Source organism: Rissa tridactyla, chromosome Z (genome assembly GCF_028500815.1).
Source record: "Rissa tridactyla isolate bRisTri1 chromosome Z, bRisTri1.patW.cur.20221130, whole genome shotgun sequence".
NCBI classification, from domain to species: Eukaryota; Metazoa; Chordata; class Aves; order Charadriiformes; family Laridae; genus Rissa; species Rissa tridactyla.
Genome location: NC_071497.1, coordinates 37,921,779 through 37,943,634, shown reverse-complemented (window position 1 = coordinate 37,943,634; position 21,856 = coordinate 37,921,779). Strand labels below are relative to the sequence as shown.

Sequence of the window (21,856 nt, the reverse complement as noted above, 5' to 3'; positions counted from 1 at the left end):
GTGGCAGAGCACTGAGGCTGCCCAGAGAGGTCGTGGAGTCTCTGTCTCTGGAGACATTCAAAACCTATCTGGACGCGTTCCTGTGCAACCTGCTGTAGGTGACCCTGCTCTGGCGGGGGGGTTGGACTAGATGATCTCCAGAGGTCCCTCCAATCCCTTTCGTTCTGTGATTCTGTGGCAAAGCACAGAACTATCGGAAACGTTCAGGGTTGAGGAGCAAAAAGCAAAGCAACTAGCAGTGCTTCCTCTGCCCAAGATTTAAAACATTTGCATGAAGTTTAATGATGAAATATTCGGTCTTTAGTTCTAATTTGTACCAATCAGTTTACAGAACAAAGGCACCCCTCTCCTGCACCTATTTTTGAAGGTACATAGGTCAACTGCTTTACATAAAATTGTTGTACAAAATATTCTTGCTACCTGCCACACACTTGGGATGGCAATGTAAAAGCAGTTGCTCTAGCCAATTTTCTTCCAAAAGCAGCAACTGCTCTCCTTGCTCCTAAAGACAATTTAATTAAGCTATGTCCTCACAGTTGAGACTATTCTAAAAACATCCTGCATTCTTTACACTCGCCTCTGCCTGGCTAACATCCCAAGGCTACAACCTTTGCAAAAAGCAAAGCAAGAAGCAAAAAGAAACATTACTGAAAATATTTTGCTCATACGCATGTCAAAATATTTCAGTATCTGCATATATCATATGCAGGTATCATATTATTGACAAAATTTTTGGTAATACTTGTATTTTAAAGAAAGGCAATAGAATAGTAAATTGCGATGTGCATATAACATTGAATCTTGCAACTCTTGTTTTGAAGTATTTGAATATGTTATTTGGTAAACAAATGTCATATCAAGGAAGCTAACTGATACAGAATTTTAAAATACCTCAGTGCTACAGACTTGTATAAGCATAACCAAGAAATGAAGAACTTATGTTCAATTTATTTTCCAAAAACTCTATCAAACCTATCTGTAAAACACCAACCAGGAGATACAAATTTCAAACAACTGCTGTACAGACTAAAGGAAAGGGCTCTCGTATGACTGAACGGCTAAACACCTGTGGCGGCCGGTTTCTGCTGTCAGGATGTGGCCTATCCTTCAGAAATGTATGGGATAAGAGTACTGGAAGAGGCACACCCAGGCAGGAACAAACCCTGAACACAGGTAGCTCTCCTACGTGAAGTTACTTCTTTTACACAGAGTGGAGATACATAACATATATTGACTTTTAACACTTCCACACTTAGAGGTACACTTTTCCAATTTCCTGTCTGTTAGCACCTGGCAGCAGACCTAAAATATGATTTTTCAAGGAGATATATTGCAGCATGGGATTAAATTCTACTGCACCCGGCAGTATAAATAAGTCTAAGTGTGCTTTTCCAACTGAAAAATACACCCTTTACTCACAATGCAAGTTCAAAGTTTCATTGTGTTTCCAAGACCACTCTGAAATTAATAGTGCTGCAAGCCATCTAGAAGCAGAAAATACATTCATCATAGTACCAAGAACAATGGAGCCTTCAATTTTGACAGCCACCTCTAGATCACTTTGCAACACAATTAATCTTTGTGTTCAGTTACAAACAAAACATTATCAACAAAAAAACCCACCAAAAAATTGTCAGGGGCATAGTAAAAACCAGAACTTTATTTGTAGGGGAGCAGAGCCTACAGATACCAAAAAAGAGTAAGATCTTAATATAAAACGTGCATGTTTCAGGTTTCACTGTTTTCATGGCAAGACTTCTGGAGGCAAGGGCCAAGAAGGGAGAAGAATCCCTCTTCCAAAAGTTTTTAATGGCAGTTTTCAAAAGGCACATTTTCTCAGTGGGAGTCACATCTAACTGCATATTCAAAACTTCTGTAATCATCTGATGCCCGGGAGAGTTATGGCAGCAGCACAGGACAGGCAGAAACCAGAGTAAAGCTGCTATAAAAAATTCAGCGAAATGCCACACCAAAACTTGAGTGTGAACAGTTGCTCTGCTCTTGCAGCACAGAGTCGCAAAATCCCAGTTCTGCCCTCACGCTTCAGAACATTTTGTCAACCAGCTGCTTCTTCACAGAACCAAGTCTCTTATACCATGAAGAAAACAAACAAACAAAATCTTGATTTACATTTTTGCTCACAGATTTCTCTGTAATGAAAACTAGTCCTTGATTTGTACTCATTAAAAAAAGTGTGCCTTCCAAAGCTGGCCTTTTCACATTCATAAAGCAACAAGACAAGGCTGTCATTTTTGGATTTCATAGCAGGGAGAAGCAGAAGTAGAAATGGTACTGCAGTGACTAAGACATAATTTTATTTTTGCTGTGCTGGGAATCTCCAAAAGCAAGGGTGCTGCTACTGTCAAAGGCACAGCTAACTCATCTGAAATAATACATGTCTCCCAAACTAGGCCAAAGCTACCAAAGGGACTTCATAAACCCAAAACTCACCTTTTACGAGAAGTCAGTTCTCCCATCGCAAATAATGCCATTTCCTCATTCTGTACATGTTAAGTGACTGAAACATGAGGTTCATGAAAACCAAAGCAGAAAGCACTAAGAGGGTGCCACTAGTTTTAAAGACACGCAGCATGTCCTGTTCTAAGAAGCAAAACCGCCCCATAATTCAGAGGGAAATGGTTTAAATAGAGTGTTTGCTACACTTACTGATTTAAAAAACACAAACACACACCTCTCCTTCTCCGCACTGGCCTGAGAAATTGTGCCCTGACAGCAAAAGCTTTACTTTTGACTCGCTTCAGCCTCACCGTCTGTGTGGTAAGGCACGTTTGGCAAACCAATGGCAGGATGAGCCTTGCTGCAAATCATCTGGACACCAGCACTGCAAATGCATTTCCGTGAAACAGTCCCTAAAGACTCCTGGTTTCAGGCCAGAAAATAGGCAATCAAAACCACATCTCTGTGCAAAAGGGACACAAAAGATCTTCCTGTGGCACAGGAATATGTGCTTGGTAGTCAGTGGCTACTTAAATTACTGCTCAAACTGCACCTTTATCCCAACTCCTTTTCCTCTTCTCACAAGCAAGGGAAGTTCCCAGCATCGTCCCCAGCCATATACTATACCAGCCTAGGCTACATAGGAAGAAAGCTGGCTTTCTCTACCAACACAGCAAAAAGAGAAACAGTCCTCCCCCAGAGACACCTCCTTTCTCACCAGGGATCCTAGCTAAAAGGATTAAGGCAGGAACCCATACTGCTACTTGTTTTAGCACTTCTCAGACTTGACACGTTCTAGAGAATATCCTTCTGGGACATACACAAAAAAGTTGAACAAAAACATATTTTCCAGGCTACTGCTAGAATCATATCTGCATATGCAAATTTCTTCTCCCCGTTCTTGTCTGGTGTCTGATCAGTGTTACTTAACAAGGACTAAAGAGGTAATAAATTGCCAATAGTTTAAAGTTTGCTCAGTTGGAAAAGCCCCAAAGCTCTCACTTGTTTGAAGCGTGTCGGGCAGGAGAGGGAAGAGAAATTGAACAAATATTAGCAGAGCATTAATGGAGATGCAGAGACCTGCCAGCAGCAGCAACAACCTCTTCTCCACCACCACAATCAGGGACAGAATGTCATCACCCAAGGGACCGGAAGAACAGGACCAGACACACAAGCAGAAAAATTCACAGCAAACTATACAACCACCAGGCTGACAGTGCCTGGAATGACACTTTAACAGCAGAAAATATGTAACCCGTATGCTAGTATGAGAGAGGCAGAAAGCTGCATGTGCACAGTGTTTTTTCCCCTTGTTCTTAGATATAAATGAAACTAATAAATTTAAAGTTCATGTTGGTTCAAGAAACTTATCCAGCTGAAAAACCAAACCATTTGCTTTTATGGGGAGAAATGGAGGTTGTGACATGTCACTTTTCAGACAAATCAGTTTCTGAATGTAGCTAACTGTACAGCCAGACAGTTTTAATCTTAGAGCATGGAAACAAGTAAAAGCTCATTTAACTGCAGATTTTCAAGAAAAATATGCTCTGTCTCTTTCACTGTGCAGAATTGCAGTTTTGGAAAACGTTAAGGTTTTGACTGAAATTCTGCCAACCAGAGAAAATAGATTGGAAGCTACCAGACCAGTTGCTGCCATGGAACAAAGCATCACAAGTTGGGGTTTCCACTGATACACCCATCTCCTTAACTTGTACTTGCATGAGGCTATCTTTTGAGTCTCTTGTATATAATTCTCCTTCTGGCACTTGCACCAGAGACTTGACATGAACTCTGAATCACGCTTCTTCAGCTCACAGCACACACAGGGTTAATCACCTCCTAGGGTGCTCTTGCTAACCAAGTGAGAAAGTGCTGTCAAACACCAACCGATTCTATTTGAAACTTGTGTTTGAGCTCCAGTAAGGAGGTAAAAAGCATACAGAAAGGCTGGGCCATGTCAACTCTGAAATCCCCATGTTGATGCCAGAGGACTGAATAAACACAAGTTCAAATGCACGAGCTGTGCTTCTGTGACACACGGGCAGGAGTGCACTTCAAAAACACCAACTTGAGCATCACTGAAACACACTCGCCACATGCAGCTAAAGGCTTCTGATCTACAACAGTATCTGCAACACATCAAAGCCTATAAACACACATGTACTGAAAAGCAGGAGATCTGGAGCTCAGAACAGCAGGACTTAACGCAGATCACGCCACCTCTGCCCTCTTCCCATTCCAGACCTTGTTTCAGTCCCTTAAGTGGACAGACAGCATGGGCTTCAGTTGAACCGCAGCTCTCCCACAGCCCTCTTCCGTTCCCATGCTGATGAAAGCTACCAGTCCTTGGCAGGAACTAAATGCTTCAAAATGGACCCAAAAAGGACCACTGAGGAAGAAGAGAGGGACAAGTCACCTGTGCTGAAGCCTGTTTACTTACTTTTATTTGTCTTGCAACTTCATTGATTCCAGAACACCAAAAGCCATTTGCGTGCTGTGAGACAAAGCAGATAAACCCCTGAACCACAAGTTTAGCAAGTATAATTTCTAACACAAGTTGGTTTCACTACTTGGATATCACAAAAAAATATGAACAAGCACTGTTTGCATGTTTAAACCTTACTTGCCACATGTTGAGGACTGAGAACGTACCATAAAGGATCATGTACAAAACCAAGGCAAACATGAACTATCTGCATTATAGTTACACAAATCTCACAGCCCTCAGCTTCATGCAATTTCAGGCAGCAAGCAAAGACTGCAAAAATCAACCTGAAAGACATGGTTCTTTGAGAAACAATTTTAAATTACCTAATGTGAAATGAACTAAATGCTTAATCAAGTACTTACATCTCACTCTATCAAAGTTAAGACTGATATTCTTATCAGTTCTTAAATGCAAAACTGCTAGAGAAACAGGCAGTGAAATGAGTAATTAATGGCTGCCCTCTCCAGATCAATGAACAGTGACGGACTGACCAAGACACATGGTATAGCCATGACAAAGCAGCAGACAGAAAGCATTGCTTTCTACCAAAGCTGTAGTCAGGAAAGCTTAGAGCTGCCAAAGAATAAGTTAACATACAACTAAGACTTTCACACACCGGCATTTCATCAACCTTCGCGTTTCATGCTATGCACCCCTAGTAGTGAATTATGTGATACTTCATTTTAAAAAGTATGTCTACCTCACTATAAATTTACAGCATCACGGGTTCCCAAAGAGAAAACACTACAGTTACTAAATCGATTTAGGTCGGTATTACCATCTTGAGAATTGGAACGAGGAAGCCCGTGATTAAAACCTTCTGTCTAAGGGTGGTTGGTACCCATTCACTTCCCTGTCAGCAGAGCTGCATGCTAAACCTGTCACTCCAAAGTGGAGCTTCAGAGCAGATAAATCGTAATTCACAGCTACTGGCGTCAGTCTAACTGTTCTGCCTATCAGTAGATTTCTGATGTTGCAATTCATACACCAGTCTGAGTTTCCAAGGCAGAGGACTAAGTATTCCTGTAGGTTAGAGTATCACTGAGCAATGGGCCTGCTAGCACAGTTCAAACAAACAAACTGTACTAACAAACTGCTCATTAATTAAAGCTGACATTTCTTTGCCCATCAGGCAACAGCGTGTTTGGGAGCCATCACATAATGAAACCATTGTTAGTCTTTCCTTTACACGTTCAACTGCAGAGCAAAAAGTGATGGTTGTACAGTCAACAAGGACTTGAACTTCTGCAGGTAGTGTTGCTCCTCAACAACAAACTCAAAAAAAGATCTTTCACTGAAACAAGTAAAAAGAAAGACTTTCTATTACAATTTTCAATTTTTCACTGAACTGCACCCTTTCATAAGCGTCATCAAGTTTTTTTAGCTTCAACATTGTATCACTTAGCCACTATCATTAGCCAGAGAAGATTGCACAAAATGCCTCCCAAGGCATTTTGAAGGACCATTTACTCTCCTTCCCTCATCCCAATTTGTCACATTTAGTGCTCTTTTGCAAGTTTTCAAACATATGAATACAATATGACATTTTGACACTTGAATATGAGCCAAATGTCTCAAAAAATGAGATATCCACTTCCAAAACATTTGTGATTGGACAGAGTTATTCTTCAATTAAAAATAGACATAACAAGAAGTCACAAAACACTTATCTGAAGGAGAAGTTAAGGAGAAGGTTCCTTGCATAAAGGAACGTAAGGGGGATTTTGAACTTGTGGCAGTGTTCCATGAATTTGTGCAACACATTTAAAAACAAAAATTCATCTAATTATTATTTCTAAACTGTGATGTTTTATCACTCTAACTACAAGTAGCAATCACAGCTGGCATAATGTGAGGACCAACTTAAAAGAGCAAAATAAATACTTTCATCACAATTTTCTCAAGAAGAGCAAAACAGATGAAAGTATGTCCAACCTTCAGAAACAAGCAAAGAAATAAAAGCTCTGAACAGAAAGAAATAATAGGGTAAGACAAGTAAAGGGCCTCTAATGGTAGTGATTTATTCTATCACAGCCTGTTAGTGTCAGGTTATGTAACGAGCCCACATGATTTAGGAATTCAGGTAAGGAAAAAAAGTTATTGAATTAGCAATATGGAAATGGGTTGGCTGATGTCAAGTGTCTGTAAGTGATAATCTCATGAAAATGATAGGTGAAGACTTTAAACAATGGCTTAAAATTCATTACTTTTTATGACCCTAGTTTTAATGCTATCTTCAAAATAAACTAGAAGAGATTAGCAGAGTAGCTGTAAACTGTAATTCTCCTAAGTATCAGCGTTTCTCGTACTTTCAAATGTCTCTGCTTCTAAATTAGGATACAGATGAAATAAGGTATGAAGCTGAAACAGAGGTAAGTAACACAACAGCTGTGAATTAGAGGGGAAGAAACCTGTAAGCAATGAAACAAACCTGCAAAGAATAGTTAATACATGTTAAGCATTTACAGGAGGGAAAATGTAAACAGAAAAACCATGCAGCTACAAAGCCAAAAGCTGACACTGAAAATTGGTTTGCCCTCTTGGGTAACAGAGGCTGCTAAACCTCTCCACAAGTCAGCTGAAGTGAAAGTCTGCTCTTAGAAAAGGAGACAGTACCCAATGCACAGCCTCTTGCAGATGTAGAATCCATCAGCAATTTTCTGTTACGCAAGTGTGCGCTATTACTGGTCTGAAATGCCTGCTTTCAGCTTCCAAATATCAGAGTCCTACATAACTCACTCTGAGGGGTCAACTAAATTTCTCCTCCCCATCATTTGTATTCATCAATTTATGGCCATTACCTTTTATTTGGTAAGCTACACGGGTAGTGCTTCTTGAATTTGTCCCACTATAAGCATATTTCCTAGCACTTACCAACCCCCAAGGACTTGTCCACAGGCAGACAAGATACTGGAAGGATACTAAACCAAGTTTTTTGTGAGCTTAGCTAAACTGATATGCATTACAAGCACCACAGATTAAAAAGACACATAGACCCAGTTCACGATGGCTAAGACACTACAAAAACCCACAAACCTTCAAATGCATCCTTGGCAGCGGCTTTTAAATCTGTTTTTTTGACAATGGCTGTCCAAGACCTCATCTTCCCAAAGGAACCAGGTTCAAAGCCAAAAGTCGTGACTCAGACCAGCAGCTCTGGGGACTGTCAGTACTGGGCTCCTCTGATATCAAGACAATTTAGGTGGCTCTACAGCTACTCAAAGGAAGAAGGCTCCAGCAAACATCTACTATCCAGAATCTGTAAGACACTGATACACTTGTTTTACAACCCAAGGGGCATTGGTAAGACCATCTTTTTTTCATTGTTGTTGGGGTTTTTTTGTATTTTGGTTTTGTTTGTTTGGGTTTTTTTAAAATCCGCTATTATTTTGGTACACTGAGATCTTTCATTAAGTGATGCAACTTCATCCAGATCATCACAGAAAGAGCACTCCTAAGGCTGGGAAACAAAAAGTAGGTTTTAGGGCACTTCTGTATCCTTTTTTCGACTCTAAGTACACCACTTCATGGGGGTAAAGAAGCTAAGCCAAGAAGCAGAAATCCTTCTGCCTGAGTAAGGACATGGGATAAGCTACTGAGACAGCTATTACATATTTTTCTTGTCACGCAACTTTGACAATACCATGAATACACATACTTCCCTTCAACCTGAGTCCAGTTCTCACATTGCTAAAAGACAAAAAAGTCCACCTTCATTCTCTAATACCCATCAGCAAAAACATACATAAAAGCTTCCAGGATGAAGGAAGTGGTATTATGGTACCACTGTCAAATGGTATTATGACAAACAAAATTAAAACTTCTGACTCATTTCCTTCTTCCCCTTTCACCCATTACAAGCTAGCAAACCTCTTGCCTTCATCACTCAGCAGAAATCACTCTGATTAACTACCATCTGCACTCACCTTCTTTGGGCAGCGAGAATCCCAACACCTTCCTCTCAGCTGAGTTTCAAAATGTTACATAGACAAGAAGAAATTGAAATTTCAGTACAAACAGGCAGGAAGCTGAGGGGAGGGCTGCCCGTGAGCAACACCAGAGGGGCTGGAGCACCCCCATGCCATGCTGCCCAATGCAGCCTCATCTCCCCCAGTCCCACAGCCAGCCCAGCCACCACTGCATCCAGCCACCATCCTCCCAGCCACAGGTGCTCTGTTCACCACAGGGAGGAAAACAGAGTGGTGACAACAAGGGAAGAGAAAGGGCATTGTGTTTTCCACCAGTTGGCTTTCTAGTTTCGGGGACCATTTTTGTTTAGAATTTGACTTATTTAAGAAGTAATTGATGTCATCTCAGTACAGTACTCTAGTGCACCAGGAAAGCAGAGGCCATGGAGATTTAAGGTAGTGGCTAACATGTCTACTCTGGAAAGCTCCTCAATAATACAGGTAAAAATACCTACTTAAAAAATAGGCTGCAGAACCCAAAGGATTTCAGGAAAGAGCTCAGCAACACCAAAATGGGAAAAGCAGAAATAAAGTCCAATACAATACTGCACTGTGAGCCCAGCAAATCACAGAAACCTCGTGGCCCACATGGAACAAGTTAGCATTCAGAAAAAACACATTAGTTTGAACAACGAATACTCCCAGATTACACAGGAGAAAACCTCATTAATGGCACCATTACCCAAAAGCGACAGAGCCCAACTCTCACAGCAAGTCCTGTCGCCACCTGATACCAAACATGAAACCTCCAAGAAGGCATCTTGCTCACTAACCTGCTTTTTGATGAATCCAATTTCTACAGACAGAAAAGAGGTGACTCACAGCTCTTCACTGACATGAGAAGGGGACACAGCTGCTGAAGCTATTGTGAGGGACACAGTCCCACAGCTTGCGCTCCCTCCCCTGCGCTGGATTGAAGGCCAGCCTTGACCCCTGTGCTCACAAACCACTATTTCAGCTGTTCACCATGCAAGCAAGACCGTTCCCCAAAAAAAAAAAAACCACAGGGAGGGCAAAAGAATGGAGTTCACTCCTCTTCCCAGATGCTCGGGGCCTGGTCCCTCTGGCAGGTGGTGGCAGCCTGGTGGGAGCTATGGCGGGGAGCAAGGAGGCAGCAGGGCAGGGAATTCATCGAGCAGGTCGGTGCTCATGACAGGGAAACACTGTGACCTGTAAAAACTTGGTAAGAAGCACAAATTAGTAGAAAGGGAGGCCATTTCTGTAATGGTGCTGAGAGGAGCTGTGGCAGCACTGCACCTCTCTCAATCATTGACCGAGGGGGAACATGCCTGCTGCCTGTCCTCAGTCAGAGAGGGTTTGGACCCATTCAGCTCCAGAGGCCCTTCACAAAGGCCATCGCTTTATGGAGATGGCACCGCTGGGGCACAGCGCCCACAGGCAGGAAATGGCCAGTGGCTGGTCCTCCCTGACACTCCATGCCTGCAAGAGGGGCAGAAAGGCTGCAGATGCCAGCCCGACGGCCACCAGGCAGACATTGCCATGTCAGGACTCCACATATTTACAAGGTGGGACAAAAAATTAGCATCAAGATATTAAAAAAAGAGTCACTGTCAAACACAAGACAGGTAAATAGCTCTACACCTAGTTTAGAAAGAAAATTAAATCCATGCTCTTCAAAAAAATCCTCAGATGATACAGTACTAAAACGAACTTAAGAGCCTGCCGTTGTATCAGTAATCATTCCCTCCGTAATGGACGCCCTGCTATGTTTCTGTTCAGCAAAGAGTCTGGGTCAAAGAAGATTCTCCGTGGATCTTCGCTGCATCTCACATCCCCCATCAGCCTCTGGCTGCCCCAAAGGACTGGCCATTCTGAGCCAACAGCGGCTAGCCAACACTGCTGCAACAGCCAGGCTCCCTGTGTGACAAACATTAAAATACCTTGCAGAAGAAGGAAGGAGGTCTACAGCTATCATCTACCATAAATAATTTGAGGCACAATATCAGGCAGTTTTATTATTGTAAGAAGGGGCTTTGTTCAATGCTAAACCATGCAACTGAATTATTGGACTCTTAAAAGGCATCTTATCCATGCCAAATACATTAGCTGATCCATTTGTTTCACATTAAGGGTCAACCCTCTTTTCCTAAGGCATGCAAAGACAGTTTTTACCAATACTAATTTTATATCTCTAAACTATTGCTTAAGTCTTTCACCTAGAACCTGACTGGCAAATGCTTTTTCTTTGAACTAGAACTTAAACAAAAACAAAAAAAAGAAATCAAACCACAACTATAAAACCTCCAACTGTTACCTGGTTCTAGCTTTGCAGAAACCCAGCTCATCTACACACCCTTATGACCCATGAACACAAAACAACACCGCACCCCTTGTAAAAAGAGGAGGTACATTCCCCATTCCGAAAACCTATTCCACAGACACATATTATTTGAAATAAAACTAGTCTAAAGAATAGAAATCTAGCAAATTAGGAGTTTATAGTGCTAGATAAACATACTCAGCTTGATTAAGTACGCTTTACTCTCCAGGCACTCTTCAACAGATAGATTCAAGACTCATCATGCCTATAGCATCCCTTCCCTCAGAAAGATGACTAAAGAGAAGACGCTACACACCATTCTGTCCCTATGATGCAAGTTTTGATACAGAAAGATTTCTGTATACCGAAAAATAAAAACCTCAACTCAAGGAGTAGATTAACATCCCCCATCATTAAACAGCTGTGGTTTCTAACACATTTTTCTTAGCATTTTTCCACCATTCAAAGCAAACGATGCTCCCAAATAAGACTAACCACATCCTGTATTTATGTATTATACAATTCCATGAAAAGTATACCAATCCACAGAAAGCTAACAGTTTTCTAATTAAACAAAAACAACTGCTTTCAGCCTTCTTACCTAATAAGTAGTCCAGTGTTAAGCCTGCTGAACCAACAAACTTCATGGCAACTGTCACACAAGGGTGAGCTAAAGCATGACAGTTTTGTAGCAAACCACCGCCTACTGCCTTCAAAGTCATTACTGAATGACTATTCCCTATTAAAATCAGCAACTTGCTCAACATAATTTAAAAATATAGGTTGGAAGCAGCATATTAAATCTTGGGGAAACCACTTAAGAAGCAGAATGTGAGCTGTGAAAAAGCACCACACACTGATAATAACACAAACATAGCAAATGCCCCCCAATTCACTGCAGCAAAGCAATTAATCCCAGCAAGCTAGTCAGTGTTGGACAGCATACCCAAAAGCCTATGGACAAGATTACACCACCTCTGCTGACCTTATGGGAGAGCCCTCCTCTACGATGAACATCCATTTTTAAACCAAGATGGCCTGCAGAACAAAGTCCTACCTGCTGAAAGCAAACGAGAAGGCAAAAATCTGTGCCTGAACAAACAAGATCAATTACTAACCTGAACTTAAAATTAGAGAGAAAACAAAATAGCCAGCCCACTCTAAGAAACTGTCAGCAGGAGGCACTGGGGTGTTGGATGCCATTATCAAAGCAAGCTGTAACAGACACGGAGGAGCAGAGGAGATCACCAAGCCATGAGGCGAAGACATCAGCATCAAAAGGAGGAGGACATTGTGCAACAGGTCTCCTACACCTCATCCTCTGCAATTCCACCCTAAAACTTGGGGGGAGAGAAGAGATAATCCCACAGCCTGTCATCACAGAGATCATAACCTCTCACTTCAGGGAGAGGCATGGAATTAAGATAATTTTCTCCTTTGGTGGCTGCCAAGGAACACGACCTACTATTCCACACTAGGTAACAACCGAAAGAAAGCTTGTATTTATGAAACATTTTTATCAGCTGAAAGAAACTGTTACTTCAGTCAAGTCAGATTCACCCCTAATTTGCTGATGCCCATTTTCATGCTTCAGCTCACCACAGCATGGATCACACCACTGTTTCACCGACACTCCCTCCACTGGCAAAACTAGCTGAAGCAGCTCCTGCCCCTGCAGCAGCACTGCTTCATCGCTGGTAGGGCCATACCATACCATCAGCAAGCAGCACTGGTGTGTCAGGCCTCCAAACAGCTGCACCACCACTTCTGGAGAGGCTGCATGCATACAAGAGGAGGGAGTGGGAATTGGCAAAAAACTTTAGGCTGGCTTTTCTGGCATATTCAATGGCAGTGATGCACCAACACTGAGAAGCATGAGCCTCCATAAATGCGATGATCACATGAACCATGTAAAACACCACCACTGATGCTCTCAAGTTAGTTTAACAAGCAAGTGGTGACATTGGATATTTGCATATGTATTCACAATAACAGTTTTCTTATGCAATTTTCAAGCTACATTCAAATAATACATATAATCACGGTGGAGAAAAAGCCAACTCTATTTTTGCCTGTGGCAAAGATGAACACGCAGGCAAGCATACATTGGGAACAACCACATCAACCCACCAATAAGGGCTTGTGTTCATGCTTCACATGCCTCAAGCCGTGCTTACATCTGTTTTAGGTGGGAAGAGGAGAGCATGGACACCGGCACATGCCCGGTGACACAGACAGGCCACGTGCCTAAGCCATCGCACCACTGAGTATTCTCCCTACCCTGGCAGCACCACTGTGCCACTATGGCTAACCCCAGGCTAGCTCCTCACAAGGTCTTCCTTAGGAAGGTGCAGCACCTGTGTGCCCCAAGAGTCATTGAGATGCATAGGTAGCTCAAAGTTTAGGGTCCTCCATAACATGATGGTCAGCCCACCCCAAGCTGCAAGCATTCCTATATGTCCCAGTGCACAGTGGGGTACAGACTACACGAGGCCCAGCCTGGCCTTTCTGCCTGTGGTACTGTACTGATATCAATTATCAATATAACAACATTGCTGTAAAAACCTGCAGTACCTTTTCTCATGGATTTTCATGCATATGTAACTAGAACGCATAGATAGCTATCCCAAGGCAAAGGGCACGCTTCTTGCTATGGTTAAGGCAAAATGTCTGAGTACTACTAGTAGTTGAGAAACCATCACTACACTTCAGTAATCTTTGTGAACAAAATAAGCTTCTTCTACTTAGACTGTCTGGGTACACACTATTAATAAAGATGAAGGACAAGCAAAGGTCACAAAGCTTTTAAAAGGTCATAGAACTTTAAATACCTGCTTTGGAAACAAACCTCAGCAAAACATAAAGATTGCAAATAAGGAATATGTTCTGGGGCTTTGGTTTGGGTTTTTTGGGGGTTTTTTGTTTGTTTTTTACAGTACCATGAGCTCCTATAACTTTACCTCAATTTGTAATTAGGACTCTCTTAGTAACATGTACACAGGATTGTAGGTTTGTGGGGTTTTTTTCCCTAAAATCAAGTTTCAAGTTTGTGGACCAGATCCAAGGAGCTTGTTTCTATGCATTCCTGAGGGAGAAAGGGCTACAGAAAAGCCTTTTATTTCTGCTTGTATTTCCCAGAAGGCCTTACTAATGCAAAAGAAAATGAAATGGGGGGAGGGCGGGAGAGAATTAACATGTTTCATGTGCAGAGTGAGTGCAAGTGAGGAGGGGTGAGCACTTCAGTGTGAGCAATTAAACCCAATTCCTTTGTAAACCTTACGATAAGATAGCTAAAATACCCTTTTCAACAGAAAACCCTACTTGAGTAAAGGTAAATTACATAAATTACACTGAATCTCAGGGTAAATTGCACTGAAAAACAGACTGTATGTCACAAAAAGCTACTGTGAAGGAGGGACACTTGAGACCGAATACGTAGATCTCATCAGAATCACCACTTAAGCACATCAGCATCATGAAGTTAAGGGTATAAATATGGGAGTGCATGTTTCCATTGCAAGTCAGCATCATCTGCATGAACAGTTTCACACAACTGCTAGGAATAGTTTCCTCCTCCTAAACTGATTGTATACACACTTCTCTGCAAAGCTCTTTAAGAGCTAACCAAGGTTGGTCCCAGGTTCAGAAACATGCTTCAACGTAAGATAAATTAAATAAAATAAAATAAAATGCACTCAGGAGCAGAGCAACTGTTCCCTATACTAAAAAAAAAATTCTAGAAAAACTGTGAATAAGAGGTTATTGCTACAGAATTAGGACTTCAGCTTCACTGCGAAAGCATACCTACAGGCAATGCACCAAGCAGCTTTTTTGCCCCACCTCACGTCTTTGGGGACCCTGATCCTGACTCCAACCACCACATACACTGTCAGCTGCACTGCCTCGACCCTATGCTGCCCATCACAGGCCAACTGCTGCTCCCCTTGGCACTTGCTTTGTCTTTAGAACACTTCCCCCCTCCCACTTGCCAGCAAAAGTACAACTTAAAGCAGACGTGGGACAACTGTGCTGAAGGTTCCTTTTATTTTTACCAGGAGAAGAAGCAGCAGACCACGCGGCTCCAGCTCACAGGTTAGGATACATTTATCAACATACAAGTAATTAAACAAGAAGTTTAAATCAAATTTTGCTGCATTTGCTGGTTCAGAAATTCCTACTCCACCTGTATTTAAACACTGTTTTCATGTTTAAATAGCATGCAACTACTACAGCTCTCTATGCACACTAACTAAAACCAAATTAATTCTCAGAGTTATTTGGCATTAATATTAGTTACAGCGTAAAAAGCCTACGTTATATAACTAGTCCACTCAATAACACAATCAACCATCCTTCCCTCCAGCCATCTCAGTCAGGTAAAAGAAGAAAAATTAATTATTTACCTAAAACCAAATTATCAGCTTGGTAGTTCCAGGACTGTGCTTTTAGGTGGCAAGCTACTTAGCATTGTATTTAAAACATTTAATAAGCCAACAAAAAAAAAAAAAAACACAACAAACCAAGATTTATTACTGATTTTGCTCAGTCATTTATTCTTTCCTATAATCTCATTTTACTATACTTTAAGACTTCCAGCTTTACAACGCTGTATTCTGGAATTTTAACAGTACTAACGACAGACATTTATACCATTCTCTGAACACAGAGATCAACAATTTCAACAGAAAACCATTTGCTTAAACAAACCCACACTTAGTACAGTCTAAGCAACAGGCAGGCAACTTACAGCTTATCATGGGTATAGGAGAACGTGGTCTTTCATTTAATAAAGTACTGAACAGATCCAGCAGCCAGAAACTGAAGATCAACAATAAAATGTGCAGACTCTCAATGCGGAGATTGGTAATAAGACGACACGGGGGATTTGCAATCATTAGAAACAAAATGAGGAGAGGTCCATTTTCTGGATGGGGAAAATGAGAGTAGTGGACAAGTTCCAGGGCTTGGTACAGAACTTCACCCAGTTATTCCAGATGTCCATGTTACTCAGGAGCTAACACCTTTAACTTGCTTTTCTTCAGGGAAGTACTTCAGGGAAGCATCAGGTTATCTTTTCACTTCAGATAAGCTAAAGCATATCACCATGCCTCACCACCCTCTGTCTTGGGCAAGAGAGAGGGCACTGAAGGGACAGGCAGGACAATACAAGACAACTGTTTTCCCCCAGATGTTTGCCTGGCTTTATCAAGAGTCTTCTTTTTACATTTTTCCTCAGTATTTCTACAATGCAGTTGTAGCTACAAGATCCGGAAACAACGAAAACTTCAGCACAGCGGCTGCAGCAGTATGCATGCCCTTTTCAGGGCAGCAATCCACATGACTGCCTGCTGCTCCAACTGCTGCTCCCTCAGAAAAAGAAAACCTCATAATCCCAATGCAGGGCTCAGAAAGAGTTCACACATATACCTCAGAGAGACAACACAGATCAAGGCTATTCAGTCTTCTGCCTGTATTTAATACATTTCTCTATTTTTACACCAAAAAAAAAATAAAAAAAAAATCTTTACAGCACAGATTTTTCTCATTATGACGCTGCCCAACCCATTACCAAGTTGGAAGCTAAACCCAAGCATCAGTACATACGTGCTTTGGAAATATAATGTCTAGTCATTACGGAGCAAAGCTCTACTCAGTCACCCATCTGAAAATTACTTTGAAAAAAAACTTCTTAATTTCTCTTTGGTTATATACACAACTTTGAAAAATCCCACCTAGATTTTAAAATGTCTCTGTCATAAAGCCACAGTCCTCTAAGTCTCCTCTTATTTACCATGAATCATTTCAATACAAGTTCTCCATATTAACTCCTTCAACCTTGCATGGCATTATTACAAGTGTTCTCTCTGCATATTTTTGCATATTTAACTGAGACACATTTCACACTAATGCAAAGGCAGTGTCTCAGCACACATTTATTTTATATTTTATGCTTATATTGTGCTACACCATTTACTTCTCAATTTCTAGATAACCTCTAGCATAGTGCAGGTGTAATTCATAAACAGCAATTATAACACAATATAAATTACAATGTAAGTACACCGACAAAACATCAGCTGAAGGCAGCACAAGAGGAACTCCCCAAATTGCACATGGTAATTGAGAGCCTTCATGAGAAACTCCACATGGAAAAAAATCTCAGTGTAGGCCAGGAAAGTGATAGACTTTAAAATCAAATTAATGGGAAGATAAACTTCAGCCTCAAGACATTGTGTGTTCTGCATACATGCCAGACCTCAGAAAACTTTCTCTTAAAACTTGAGACAGGATCTGAAGCCATCTGGGACAGTCTGGAGCAAAAGGAGAGCAGCAATATGTGGTGTTTTGCCTGTGTTAGCAACATGGTTTGGAGGAATTCTCATTCCTCTTGGTAACACACATCTCTGCACAAATTATCATTTGACTAAAGCATTTGCACTCCCAGTGTTTAGTACCCTGATGAAGACACACGTGAGCTGAAAGGTTATTGAAAATATACTAGCAGAACCCACTGCTCTGGAAATCATCCACCAGGCTGAAGCCAACAGCATGTGCTAGCACAACATTAAGCATCTTTCTTCCCCCACCAGTTGTTCCCTCCACAAGACTGCAAATTCTCAAGCAGAGCAGAACTGCCTGGTGTGGAAGTGCTACTATTAAACATACTCCTCAGGAGTTCTGCAAGCCTCCACCCTCTGAAGGCACAGATGGTCTCTTCAGAAAATAATTAATCCCCATCACCTAGAAAGATGTACAAAACCTGATCAGTTGGCACTGAGCTCAAGCTGCCCTCCTTCTCCATCCTTGACTACTTCCTAAAATATATCTCATCTGCTTCTGTCACCCACAAACCCCAAGCAATAAGGCAGATCTTATTATAAGAGCTGTAAGATTCCTGAGCTTGTAACTAGATGCTTCTCAGACCAAAGAAACAGGTATAACCTATTATTTCTTCTCAAAGTTCCTCCTATGTCCTCAGAATAACATCTGAGCTTCAACTAAACAGGGCCCTTCAGGATCCTGTCTTCCACTAGATTTCCAGACAAGAAAATTTGTATTTACATTATTAATAATGTAATTACTATAATTACTTATAATAATATATATTAACATATATATTATGTTAGGTACTATAATATGTATTAATAAAGTAATATATTTACTCGTATTTATAAAAAAATTTAGAAAGGTACAGACTTTTTTAATTGACTGATGCCTTTAAAGTTTAAAGCAACATTTAATATAAGAGGAGAAAAATGTTTACAGGCATGAAAGTCAGCTTATGCACTATTTTACTTTGGTCTTTCAGGCAACTTTAAGCCATTTTAAGCTCACTTGTTGAATTTGTTGAAAATTTTCCTCACAGTTGTAAGATTCAAACTGCGGATTTCTGTTGTCCACATAATTTCACAATCACGAGGCTATCACCCAAAGTCCCGTAAACCTTTCAAAAACAAGCTTCTTCATTTTGTATTTGATTATGCCGTGGCTCTCCCAGAGGCCAAACAAAACGTGGCACGTCAGCCAAGGCAGCCCTCCCCAAGCCTCTTGATTGTTTGCATCTCTGGAAGCTAATGCAATGGCGCGACTTTGTCAGCATTATTTTTACAAGCCATTTCAACTGCGAAAGCCAGCATGCACCACTGCCTTCTGCTCTGGCATGCTGCACTACACAACCCATCTGGTTCTTGTTCATGCTACTGAAGCAATGCCGGACTAATCTCAAACGTTTGTGACTCTTTAAAAGAGATTGTTAGTTTCACAGAAAGTTCTTGTGGACCTTATTTTACACTGATGAAGGCCAACAGCAACAACCAGGAGAACAATAGCTACTTTGTTCATGCAATAAACCAATGTGAGAATGCCAGGATCCTTCTGAACTGCTGAAATTGCTATGTTTTACTGTACTATGTTAAATAGCTGGTCTACAAAGCAAAGTCAAAAAACTGATCTTTGATATTTCCCTCTCTCATTCACCCTCTCTCATAGCAGATGCCAACTACTGGGTTAGCCACATTTCATTAATAAGAAAAACATGCAGTCAACTGACACAAATATAGTAACCAAAAACCTCTCTTCACTGTTTTAACCATTTAGCTCGTGACAGAAAAATGAAAAAAGGAAATCTAAGCACTGTCCACTCCAGATGTGCAACTACACTTCTTCAGCTTATACTTACAGCACAACTCTGCTACCAAAAAGCAGTTATTCTCAGTTCACAAATGAAAATTGCATCACGAAAAATACTTGAAAAATACTTTAAAAATACAAGGGGTTGTGGGTTGTAAAAAAAAAAAAAAAAAAAAGTCCCAGCAAAATGCACTTTGTGTCAAAAGAGAGAAGCAGTGGAAGGGGATGCAACTTTAATGGGAGGAATATTCATTTCTCCTTGCTACCTCCTGTTGTGGTTTCCCCCTCGACACCCTGGGCGGCCCAGCAGATCTCTTTGCAAAGGCACACTGGCAGACAGCCCGTCGGCAGGTGAGGCTCCCAGGGCAGCAGCCACCACCAGCAGGTGGGCAGAGGACCTGCTGAGCCACCCTGCAGCACTTCCAGAGCCTGCACAGCTCAGGGGAAAACTAATTACAACGTCGGGGACAGGTACAAAAGCAAAAGCAGAATAGTGTGTAGTGAAGTAAGTGCATTAATACCCCAGGCCCTAGAAAGAGTGAGTTATACAAGACAGTCACACGGTATCTGATTAGCTTAAGAAAAATAGAGAAAAGCATACACAGCTACGTATCCAGAGAGAAAATGGGGAGAGCAGCACCAACCGCAGAGGGAGACAAAGACAGCTACTCTAGATTGGAAGTATCAGCTGTACCATTCCCCCAGATTACACCATGTGTTAGTTTTCAGCCATTTGGGAGAAAAGCAGGTCTGTTATCATACATGTCTCCCACCAATAGATAGGATCACCCTCTCGAATCACTCGCGCTGAGTGCAGAGAAGAGCCAACTGCACCCACAAAAATAAACCTCATCTCTCAGCAGCCCTGAAAGCAAAACCAAGAAAAGCCTGTTACAGCAAACTCTTTCTGAGGGACCTACCACCTCCAGGTGAAATGCTGCTCTCCTGCCTGCACCCATCCTGGCTCGCTGCGCCCCGACACACAGCCACCATTTAACTCAGTCATGACATTTTGCAGGAAAAACCCTCTTCTCAACAAAGATGAACTTCCTAAAGAGACGTATCCAATTCATTGTCTGCACCATGGTCTCACTTACTGTAAAAGCTTTCCCCATTCTGCACTCTACATCCTCAGCTCTTATTGTGTCCGCTACCTGCTCATCTCCTCAGATATAAATATATATACACACACATCTATTTTTTTATAGTAGGATGGGAAAAGTCATTTCAAGACATCAAGCCTCAGACAGCATTACATGCCTAGCCACCACAAAGCAACCCAAAGTAACAAAGGTTCATTTCTTTTGATCCACTTTTAGAAGCGTGGAAGATTATTCTGATGTCTCCTAAAAGGCAGATTTTGCTCTTGGTTTGCCTTTTGTTTTGCACTTGTGGGAGTCTAAATTGGAACCTTGCCTCAAACCCTCCTCCGTGCACTGTTTGTGCAAAGGAACCATCGTGACCACGGCAATGTGTCTGCTGGAGGTGTGCGGAGTGGAGTGTCAGGGTGTGGTGCCACACAGGCAGGGCTGTACCCACCTCCTTTCTGCTGTTACTGGGGCTTTTGCTATAGAGGGCACCTGCGCCAGCTGAAAGGTTAAGTAAGGAACACTTCAAGGTAGGGGTCAAAAGATTCACGTGTGACTGTGCACATGCTAAATCCACCACACCCTGGAAGGGCCCCGCCGTGCTTTGCACGCAAATGATGGTCCGCCCCACTACGCCTCACATGCAAATAGCCACCTCCTAGAACCGCCTCACTACGCCTTGTATGCAAATGAGGGGAAACCAAAAGTGTGAAAGGTAGCCAAACAGACCAACAGGTAAGCTCTTTCTGCTGCCACCTATGATATACTGGGTAAAAAAAGACCAATGAGACATCGCTGGATCCACGGGTGGTGACTATCTGCTTGCTCTTTTCTATCTCTCTGCCTACTTCAACCATTTAAACTGTTGTTAAATAAATCGTTCTGGTGAGTTTTCAACATCTGGCCTTGTTTGTGCCTTAATTCCAACTAGGCAATTGAAACGTAACTTTAAACTAATATTCATGGCCTGGTTGCGAATTTGGGTTTGTGTGTAGTGAGTTCCATTCATTTATTCAAGTGAGCTTCAGTGACGCTGATAATCAAGGCACAATTAAATTTAAAAAGAGTAAAACCAGAAAAAGCATATACTAGTTATGCAACACATACTCTAAGTTTTCATCAAAAACAAAAGCATGATCATGATTTAATAGAATTTAGATTTAACCAGAAAACCTAATAATACCTTCCAGAGCAGAACCAAAACAGAGGTCTGTCCTTGTCCCCTCCGCCCCCCATTTATTCTTCTAACTCCAGCATGGCTGTTCTTTGGGAGAAAAATACTGATATTCAACTGTCAGTTACTTATATAACACAGATTATTCTGCATGCACTAAAACAGATCACTTCAAAAGTCTTCAAAATAGATCACGAGTTTTAAACTACAGTTTTGCAAACTCACAGTGTAAACAATGCAGACATCTGTTCAGCTACAATTTACACAACA

General features: G+C 41.5%; 1 protein-coding gene across 14 annotated transcripts in view; it reads right to left on the bottom strand.

Moving 5' to 3' along the window:
• SEMA4D (semaphorin 4D) overlaps window positions 1–21,856 on the bottom strand; it is a 103,884-nt gene that overhangs the window by 64,801 nt on the left and 17,227 nt on the right. The window lies entirely within an intron of this gene.